Source organism: Mytilus californianus, unplaced genomic scaffold (assembly GCF_021869535.1).
Source record: "Mytilus californianus isolate M0D057914Y unplaced genomic scaffold, xbMytCali1.0.p SCAF_6, whole genome shotgun sequence".
Taxonomy (NCBI): Eukaryota; Metazoa; Mollusca; class Bivalvia; order Mytilida; family Mytilidae; genus Mytilus; species Mytilus californianus.
The window spans coordinates 15,938,682-15,949,303 of NW_026262712.1; the positions used below are offsets into that span (position 1 = coordinate 15,938,682).

Here is a 10,622-nt window from a genome sequence, read left to right on the forward strand (position 1 = left end):
TAAAAAACTAGCCATTTAGTTATAAAAAACATATGCATAATTTTTTTTTAATTTGAAGTTTCATATGACTTTAAAGGACTGGAAAAAAATAACTAAAGGGACAAAACTCGACAACTACAAATTAGATATTGCATTTACCACATCCACATTATAAGATTCTCTATAAATTTAAGGAACCCTTTAAATGAAGCTATTCACGAGTGGCCCGGTGCAAACCTAAATTTTCCGACCATATCCATTGTAACCTCCATTCCTTTCCTCGTTTTGGTTCATTGCTTGTTAACAAGTTCTCGTCCTGAATATACTAGTAGCTGAAATATTGATCACTGGACGTTTAACACTAATCAATCAATTAATTATAAAAATTATAATAATAATAATTTTTTTTTTGGCATTAATCAAAAGTTTGTGACATAAACAAATATAACAGCTAGTTACAGTTACATATAACAAAGAATACCGTATGACACATGTACACACTAAGATACTTCTGTTCTCAATTCTAATGACTGTTTTAAAATTAACACGTTCCGTAGTTGTAGGGTTTATATTAGTAAATAAAGTATTTTGTGTTCATTTGAAATTTATATACAATTGGAATTTTCAGTGGAAAGTAAATTGAACAAATCGAGTCTTGATTAATGATTAAGCTAACAATTCAATAGAAAGTGTTCTTGGTGTTCTATTTTATTCCAAAGTGAGTTTAAATTCAATCATTATCTAGAATTTTGGAAATCATTTTAAATTTAGGAATATGGCACCATAGATCATACTACTCATGGACATGATTTTTTTAGTAATTTTTTATAGAAATTACGTTGTGTCCACTTGTGTCCGCCTGTATCCCCAGTTTTTATAATTTTTATAAAGGAATTGCACTGTGTCCAGCTGTGTCCGCCTGTAGCCAGCAGATTCTATAAGTTTTATATAGAAATTACGTTGTGTCCACTTGTGTCCGTCGGTAGCCCCTGTTTCCTTAAGTTTTATATAGAAATAGCACTGTGTCCAGCTGTGTCCGCCTGTAGCCAGCAGATTCTATAAGTTTCATATGGAAATTACGTTGCGTCCACTTGTGTCCGCCTGTAGCCCCCTGTTTCTGTAATTTTTATATAGAAATAGCACTGTGTCCAGCTGTGTCCGCCTGTAGCCAGCAGATTCTATACGTTTTATACAGAAATAACGTTGTGTCCACTTGTGTTCGCCTGTATCCCCTATTTCATAAAGTTTTATATAGAAATAGCACTCTGTCCAGCTGTGTCCGCCTGTAGCCAGCAGATTCTATAAGTTTTATATAGAAATTACGTTGTGTCCACTTGTGTCCGCCTGTATCCCCAGTTTTTATAATTTTTATAAAGGAATAGCACTATGTCCAGCTGTGTCCGCCTGTAGCCAGCAGATTCTATAAGTTTTATATGGAAATTACGTTGTGTCCACTTGTGTCCGCCTGTATCCCCAGTTTTTATAATTTTTATAAAGGAATAGCACTATGTCCAGCTGTGTCCGCCTGTAGCCACCAGATTCTATAAGTTTTATATGGAAATTACGTTGTGTCCACTTGTGTCAGCCTGTATCCCCAGTTTTTATAATTTTTATAAAGGAATAGCACTATGTCCAGCTGTGTCCGCCTGTAGCCAGCAAATTCTATAAGTTTTATGTAGAAATTACGTTGTGTCCACTTGTGTCCGCCTGTATCCCCAGTTTTTATAATTTTTATAAAGGAATTGCACTGTGTCCAGCTGTGTCCGCCTGTAGCCAGCAGATTCTATAAGTTTTATTTAGATATTACGTTGTGTCCACTTGTGAATGCCTATCTCCCCCTATATCATTAAGTTTTATATAGAAATTACGTTGTGTCCACTTGTGTTCGCTTGTAGGCCCCTGTTTCTGTAATTTTTATATAGAAATATCACTGTATCCAGCTGTGTCCGCCTGTAGCCAGCACATTCTATGTTTTATATAGAAATTAAGTTGTGTCCACTTGTGTCCGCCTGTATCCCCCTATTTCATAAAGTTTTATATAGAAATAGCACTGTGTCCAGCTGTGTCCGCCTGTAGCCAGCAGATTCTATAAGTTTCATATGGAAATTACGTTGCGTCCACTTGTGTCCGCCTGTAGCCCCCTGTTTCTGTAATTTTTATATAGAAATAGCACTGTATCCAGCTGTGTCCGCCTGTAGCCAGCACATTCTATGTTTTATATAGAAATTAAGTTGTGTCCACTTGTGTCCGCCTGTATCCCCCTATTTCATAAAGTTTTATATAGAAATAGCACTGTGTCCAGCTGTGTCCGCCTGTAGCCAGCAGATTCTATAAGTTTTATATAGAAATTACGCTGTGTCCACTTGTGTCCGCCTGTATCCCCAGTTTTTATAATTTTTATAAAGGAATAGCACTGTGTCCAGCTGTGTCCGCCTGTAGCCAGCAGATTCTATAATTTTGATATAGAAATTACGTTGTTTCTACTTGTGTCCGCCTGTAGCCCCTGTTTCTGTAATTTTTATATAGAAATAGCACTGTGTCCAGCTGTGTCCGCCTGTAGCCAGCATATTCTACGTTTTATATAGAAATTACGTTGTGTCCACTTGTGTCCGCCTGTATCCCCCCATTTCATAAAGTTTTATATAGAAATAGCACTGTGTCCAGCTGTGTCCGACTGTAGTCAGCAGATTCTATAAGTTTTATATAGAAATTACGTTGTGTCCACTTGTGTCCGCCTGTATCCCCAGTTTTTATAATTTTTATAAAGGAATAGCACTGTGTCCAGCTGTGTCCGCCTGTAGCCACCAGATTCTATAAGTTTTATATAGTAATTACGTTGTGTTCACTTGTGTCCGCCTGTATCCCCAGTTTTAATAATTCTTATAAAGGAATAGCAATGTGTCCGCCTGTAGCCAGCAGATTCTATAAGTTTTATATAGAAATTACGTTGTGTCCACTTGTGTCCGCCTGTATCCCCATTTTTTATAATTTTTATAAAGGAATTGCACTGTGTCCAGCTGTGTCCGCCTGTAGCCAGCAGATTCTATAAGTATTATATAGATATTACGTTGTGTCCACTTGTGTCCGCCTATCTCCCCCTATATCTTTAAGTTTTATATAGAAATAGCACTGTGTCCAGCTGTGTCCGCCTGAAGCCAGCAGATTCTATAAGTTTTATATAGATATTACGTTGTGTCCACTTGTGTCCGTCTGTAGTCACTAGTTTTTATATATTTTATATAGAAATAACGTTGTGTCCAGCTGTGTCCGCCTGAATCCTAAGTTTTATATAAGAAATAGCACTGGGTAACTGTATCCACTATTATTGATTGTTTATATATAGATATAACGCTGTTTATATTTGTACTCTTGTTGGTGAAGCCATACATACGTGTCCATGTATCCCCGGACACAAAATGCATGCTAACTATATTTTGCACCGAAAATAGGACATATCTAAATAAAAAAACTTTTTTTAATGCCATTATGACAGCCATGATACTACTTGACTTTGAGATGAAGAACAGCAATACAAGCGCTGTTCCTTTGCTTTTTAACACCTTCTGATTCAACTTGTCAATATTCTGATTTGTCAAATATGGAGAGTTAGCAAGATTCTGCTTAATAACACCTCCTTAAAATTTAGACAACTGATTTTTCTCCACATCTTAAAAGAATTTGACAGCTGTTGATACAAAGTGTATCCTTAGGTATATGCAGCTATTTTGTAAGAAGTGCAAGATGACAAATGTAAATATACAATTTTTTTAGTCTATAGGAAAACATGAAGATTTCGGTCCCTTTTTGGCAAAATAAAATCACATTGGGTACTTGCTTCCACATGCTGAATATACTATTTTATTCAAATAGGACTAGCAACATATGAAATAAGCCAGAGAAAACATTTCAACAATAATTTATTTAGCATGTTCAAAAACAAAATAAATGAGAATAAGCATATACATATGAACGGTATAACTTTTTATTCGAACTTTTAAATTATGATTAACTTTTGATGAAATTTATTTTGTCCAAGTCATCTGTAAGAATAAAAACTGCATATGTGACTCCAAAGTGATGACTGAATTCAGTCATCTTGTCTATTTATATATCAAACATGCACTGGAACTTCCATCTTAATTAAATGAAATACCTTTGCAATATTCAATGGATAATACGTTTAAAATTAGAGATTGGTAGTAGTTGGGTGTGTGTAATACCCCACACAACAATTAAATGCTCTAAGGGGTACAGTTTTGAAAGTAGTACATTGGAAAACTGTTGACTGAATTCAGTCAATTTACAAACATCAAGAATCATATTCTTTTTTCAAAAATAGATTTTAGTATAGATAATTTATTCCAAATTGGTTTTAAATACACATATTAATGTTAACAATAATGAAAATCTTGACTGAATTCAGTCACCGGTACCATAATTCAAAAGGTACATGGGTTTGTACAGTAGAAATATCTATACAATATACAAAACAAATTTTAAATTCAAGTCTATGACTGAATTCAGTCACACATATTTATATATACTAATATCAAAATTCAATAATTGTGTGTAGTAGTTCCTATTTGCAATAAAGTTTTTATGTAGTTTAAGCTTCCACTCTTTCGACATGTCACTCAGGAATATTACAATTTAACATCCTACAATGTCTTGATAGGATGTATACACCAAAATGAATAAATAAAAACACTAAACTGTAAACAAACAACTATCTACCACCATGCAACTAAATTTCCATCTCTTGTTCCAAGAGTATCTACTTCTACATAGTCAGTTTCGCTGATGCAGGTTTGGTTGGTCATGTTGATTGGATCTATTTTCCTATGCAGAAGTGGTCGAGTACTTCTACAGGCATCTGTGAAAACAGAATGAATTGAGACGTTAAAAACATTTGTTGGGCCATTATGTTTATCTTCCCTGCCAAATTTCCAGTATGGCATGTTGGTAGTGCTTCGTACATTATGGTATCTTCCATGGTTTTAGCCACGTCATAGATTTTCAATAATTTATCTTGTGGTAAACCGGTAAACAGATGGTCAAGATTCCTATTGACTGTTTCAGGATGCCTTGCTACTTCTTCAAGCGGTGTAAGGTTGGCATATAGTTTTATCTTCTGGTATAACTCTAATGCTAATAGAAGGCATATTCTATCAGCAACATGTTCATTTTAGAAACATAACGGTATAGACAATTCCATTACCAGTAGCTTTGATAGCAAAACAGTTAGCTATGGCTGGGTCCAGATCGGTTGGTAGCAATGCTTGTGATGAACTGTCTTTTTCATAATGATCAAGAGGGCAATTTTTATAAAACCCTGTAACTGTGATTTCTTTAATTTTTTCCACTCTTATTTTCTGGACCTCTATATCATTATTATCCTCAGTTGCCAGTCTTAACTTCTCTAAGTAGTCCATTGCTCATAAAGCTTGTTCTACCTGCAAAGAAATCGGTTCTTTAAAATTTTATGTCATTTTTATTTGTTAATTCTTATATAGTTTATCTTTAACGACTATAAAGACACTATTTATCTTTAAATATGAATATCTAGACGTTCATTATTATTACTTATTAAAATCAAGCAAAATAAATCTTTAAAATGAGTATAATTTGGATAGGTTGTTTTGAGGTGGTACACTTTACATGAAATATAGTTGACGTTTGGCTTAAAAAAATAAGAAATGAACCACAAAATTCTTCAAACAATTTACTGACCAAAGAAAAGAAAAAAAAATCCAAAATATCATTTATTATAAATACAATGTCTTTCAAAAATCTATAAAACTTGTCTGTACAGTTCACAATCAACCTATAACGCTGTTCATTTGTCATCTTGCTTATATTCTTTTGTTACATATTTTAACATCGGAATCGGACTTCTTTTGAACTGAGTTTTACTGTGCGTTTCGCTGTGTGTTTGTTTATTCTACATTGGTTAGAGGTATAGGGGGCGGGTTGAGATCACACAAAACGTGTTTATCCCTGCCACAATTTTGCGCCTTTCCCATCTGGCCTTTGTTAATCTATTCTTGTAATACATGTACCTATGCCTCGGATACTACGACTTTCGTCACAGGTGATTCAAAATCTACACAAGCCGCACCAATACTTTGACATTCACTCAGGAAGGAACGCATGTTTGCATAAAAATTTGCAACTCTGGATGTAACCAATCAAATAACTCGAAATAACAGGGAACTTATTGATAATTTTCTGAAAATAATCTTCCATTGCATACGTATATAATTAATCTTTCATACGATTGGAGATGACAGACATGAATATCTTCCATGAGGTACGAAATGGTTTTATCAGGTGAAATTATAAATTTTCTTGCCCCTTCCCCCCCCCCCCCCCCCCCAAAAAAAATTCTATCCCACTTATGCTTTAAAAGACTCGAGATGTAGACCGTAGAACTAAACTCTGTGTTTGAAAATTATCAAAACATTTATCACACGTACACAATTGGTTCAGGTTTTTTTTTTCGACAGAGACAGTAGGGATGCATGTCACTGGTATTTTGTTAACACAAATCAAAGGCATTTGGTTCAAGTCCGGTTTAAATAAAACATAAGGACATTATTCTATTTATTTCATAGTATCGGAAATTCCGGAAATGCAATTGCATCAATGAAAATTGCAATGATAAATGTTATAGTGTTGTAAACTGAAGTCACAATTTTCAATCATTCAAATATTTATTAAAATAATAAAATAACAATGAAATGCTTCGCCGAGCGCAGCCTGATACGACCGCTATAAGAACACTTGGTGCAAGTTTGGACACAATATTCAAGTCTGGATTTGATCACATTTTTGACATAATATAGGTTTCTGACACAAAATAAATTATGTGGTGAAAGATCATAAAAATTTGAAATGGGTTAGAATATATGTATTAATTTTCAATTGAAGATTTCTGGCTATTGCGCAATACTGCGATATTATGCAATACTGTGCTATTGCGCATGTACAATTGAAGATTTCTTGATATTATGCAATACTGTGCTGTTTCACAATACTGTGAAATTGAAGATTTAATACTGTGCAATTGAAGATTTCTTGCAATTGTGCAATAATATGTACAGTGGAGATCACTTCTAACCTCTCATTAGAACTGTCAGAATAATCTGTCATAGAACTGTTCTAAACTGTCCTAGAACAGTTCTAAGTAGAACTGTCAGAATCAGTTCTAGGTAGAACTGTCAGGATCAGTTCTAGGGTAGAACTGTCTAAAACTGTCGTAGAAGTGTCAGCAGAACTGACCAAATCAGTTCTAGCCGTAACCTGTCAGGATTGTAGAACAGTTCTTAATGTATTTGTAGTATTTATATTTTTATCTATCTGATGAGTTAAGCCTCTTTCAACTGATTTTTATAGTTCGTTCTTATGTTGTACTGTTACACCACTGTCCCAGGTAAGGGGAGGGTTAGGATCCCGCTAACATGTTTAACCCCGCCACATTCTGTATGTTTGTGCCTGTCCCAAGTCAGGAGCCTGTAATTCAGTAGTTGTCGTTTGTTTATGCGTTACATATTTGTTTTTCGCTCATTTTTTGTACATAAATTAGGCCGTTAGTTTTCTCGTTTGAATTGTTTTGCATTGTTATTTCGGGGCCTTTTATCGCTGACTATGTGGTATGGGCTTTGTTCATTGTTGAAGGCCGTACGGTGACCTATAGTTGTTAATTTCTGTGTCATTTGGTCTCTTGTGGAGAGTTGTCTCATTGGCAATCATACCACATCTTCTTTTTTATAATTAATGACGTCACTGCAGTTAGAGCATCTCACTGGTCACCATTCAGTGTTATTATTATCGTTGATAAAGCCACACAAACTGTCTAAAACTGTTCTAGGGTACAACTGTCAGGATCAGTTCTAGGTAGAACTGTCTAAATCAGTTCTAGGTTAGAACGGTTCTAGCTAGAACTGTCTAAAAGGTGTCAGGACGACAGTTCTACATACTGTCCTAGAACAGTTCTCCTGACAGATTCTGACAGATTTGATGAGAGGTTAGAAGTGATCTTCTTTGTAGTTGAAGATTTCTTGCAATTGCGCAATACTGTGCTGTTGCACAATACTAAGTTATTCTGTTTTATATATAATAATTTACACGTCCGGTTTGGTGTGTATTCCCTGCCATATCAGTATTTTTTGCTTTTATATATAAATCAGAAATAATCAATGTAAAAATGGAAAATATTATTAATAAGGTAAAAAAAAAAAAATTGAGAAAAAAACTTCTCCCCTCCACAATTTTTTTTAACACCCTTGGAGTAATTAACCTCAAACTCAATCCCAGCCATCCCTTTGTGGTATGGTACCTTGCAGTACAATTTTAGATAGATCCATACACTTAAACACAAGTTATTGTCTGGAAACTAAAAAAGTGCTTGTTTTTTTCCCCTTTTTCCTGAACGTTTGGGGCAATTACCTCCAAACTCAATCCCAGCCTTCCCTGTGTGATATGGAACCTTGTGGTACCATTTCAGAGGGATCCATACACTTAAACACAAGTTATTGTCCGGAAACTAGAAAAATGCTTGTTTTTGGCCCCTTATTCATAAACTGAGTCTGTTGGTACCATAACCCCAAAATCCTAACCTTGCTTTTGTGGTATTGAACCTTCTGGTAAAACTTCATAGAGATCCATTCACTTAACATGCTTAAACTTAAGTTATTGTCCGGAAACCAAATGTGTCTTTGGAAGACGCCTAAGCCGACGACGACGACATCATAGTATTATACGACACAAACAAAAATTTTGCCGTCGTATTAAAATGTTATTGGCAATGATCAAAATTAATTGTAATTGCAAACAATATGACTTTCGATCCTGCATAGAAGGTGCAATAAATTTAAACCTCAAACAAGCGGGAAACCTCGGCAGAATTCGCTACCCTGCTACCTCGCTAGATTGTTAAGCCTGTGATCCTGAACCACTGCTCGACGATAGATCGACGGAGTATTAGCTAACGCTGACGAAATGTAAGACTGGGTTAGGGTGCCAGATGTGACGAAAGAAACCTCAATACAACATATTGTAATTGTTTAATGCTTTTTACCTAAATGCAAGGATTTGTATAGTCGTGCTATACCTAAATTATTCTTGCTTAAAGATGACGTCAATTAAATTTTTTTTAAAACTGGATATTAAAATTGATGTTATTAAAAACATCAGAAGAGCATTAGTTCTGAAACAAAAGGAGATAAAAAAGTTCATAGGTTATTGAACTCTTTTTCGAAATATTTTATTGAAAAAGGGCGGGAAAAGGCTAACTCGGTATTTTGCTTTATATTTAGCATTGACAGTATTTGGGTCTCAAAAGAAATTGAGACTCCTTTAATGAATAATCGTCTTGTGTATGAAAAGAAAAGGGGGTGATATGGGGCAAAACATTTCACTATGTATCGAAGGGAAAAAAAACACGGAGATCGAGCATTGACAAAAATTCCTTAACCTGAAATTCTTACTAAAATTGTAAATTGATGTTTTGAATCTTTGTGTCCTGGAAAAAAGTGTTTTGAAAAATAAAATCTAAAAATAGCTTTTTCTTGGAAATTACAGGGGAGAAAAAAATCATGTTACTAAAGTCTAAACAAAATAGTATTTCTTATTCTAAAGCAAAAAAAATACCCCCAAAAACAGAACATAACATATAGCTAAGTAAGTAAACAAAACTTCCACAAACAAACAGTTGTCATTTTCTTCACTTAATTCATTTCTTATGCATGAAACATTACGTAGTGGAATGAAATTACATGTAAACCTTTAGTATGTCTGAAGCTGTCTATCACTTTTAGATTTTTCTCATAACATGTAACAGTAAATTTAAAATACTGATAACCACAAGCAGCAATTTAATTGATCTTAAACAAGAAAACAGAAAACAATGAATCCAAAATGACTGAAAAGACAGTGAACAGGGGTATTTGTTTTTAAAGATAACAGTTTACAAGAATGTCAATTGAAAAAATCAAGATGACAGCTAATTAGTCAATAACAGTTTACAGCACATATTTATTCAAAATAACAGTTAACAAAAGTTTGAAAATACCTAATACAACTTAGCATAAAAGACACCCCCTTTTTTTAATATAGAATTGTCCATATTTTTAGATATAGCTGGGCTAGATTTTTCTGTAATTTTGATATAATTTGTCCCCAGGGCCGAGGGGGGATCTAACCATTTTCAAAAGGGGTGTCCAACCTTATGTACCTATTCAGAGGTATTGACCGACAAAAAAGGGGGTTCACCCCTCCCCTTACCCCTTGGATACGCCACTTGTTCCAACTGAATTAGTGTTTTACGCTGTAAAAACTTTATTTTGTGATAGAGCAGCACTGGTGTGATTTGTTTTTAATCTATTGTATGTTCTCGTGCCAATAGAGAGGAAAATTACCCTCATAATATATTTATAAGTTTACTGACTTGGATTTTCCCGTACTATTTATAGGATATCTGATAAGGAGTTGTTTTTATTAGTCACATATTCTTGCTGATTTGGGACTGTGAAAAATTAAAGAATTTATTTTCTTCGATGCAACTGTCCCGTCCGACAAAGTCTTTCTCAGTGAGTTAATGGAAAGTAAGGCGTCCTAGATTTTATCCTTCCTAAGTATAATTT

At 34.5% G+C, this 10,622-nt stretch overlaps 1 pseudogene; it reads right to left on the reverse strand.

Moving 5' to 3' along the window:
* LOC127705540 (collagen alpha-1(XII) chain-like) overlaps window positions 1-5,411 on the reverse strand; it is a 65,606-nt pseudogene extending 60,195 nt beyond the window's left edge.
* Window positions 5,412-10,622: the final 5,211 nt, after the last annotated feature.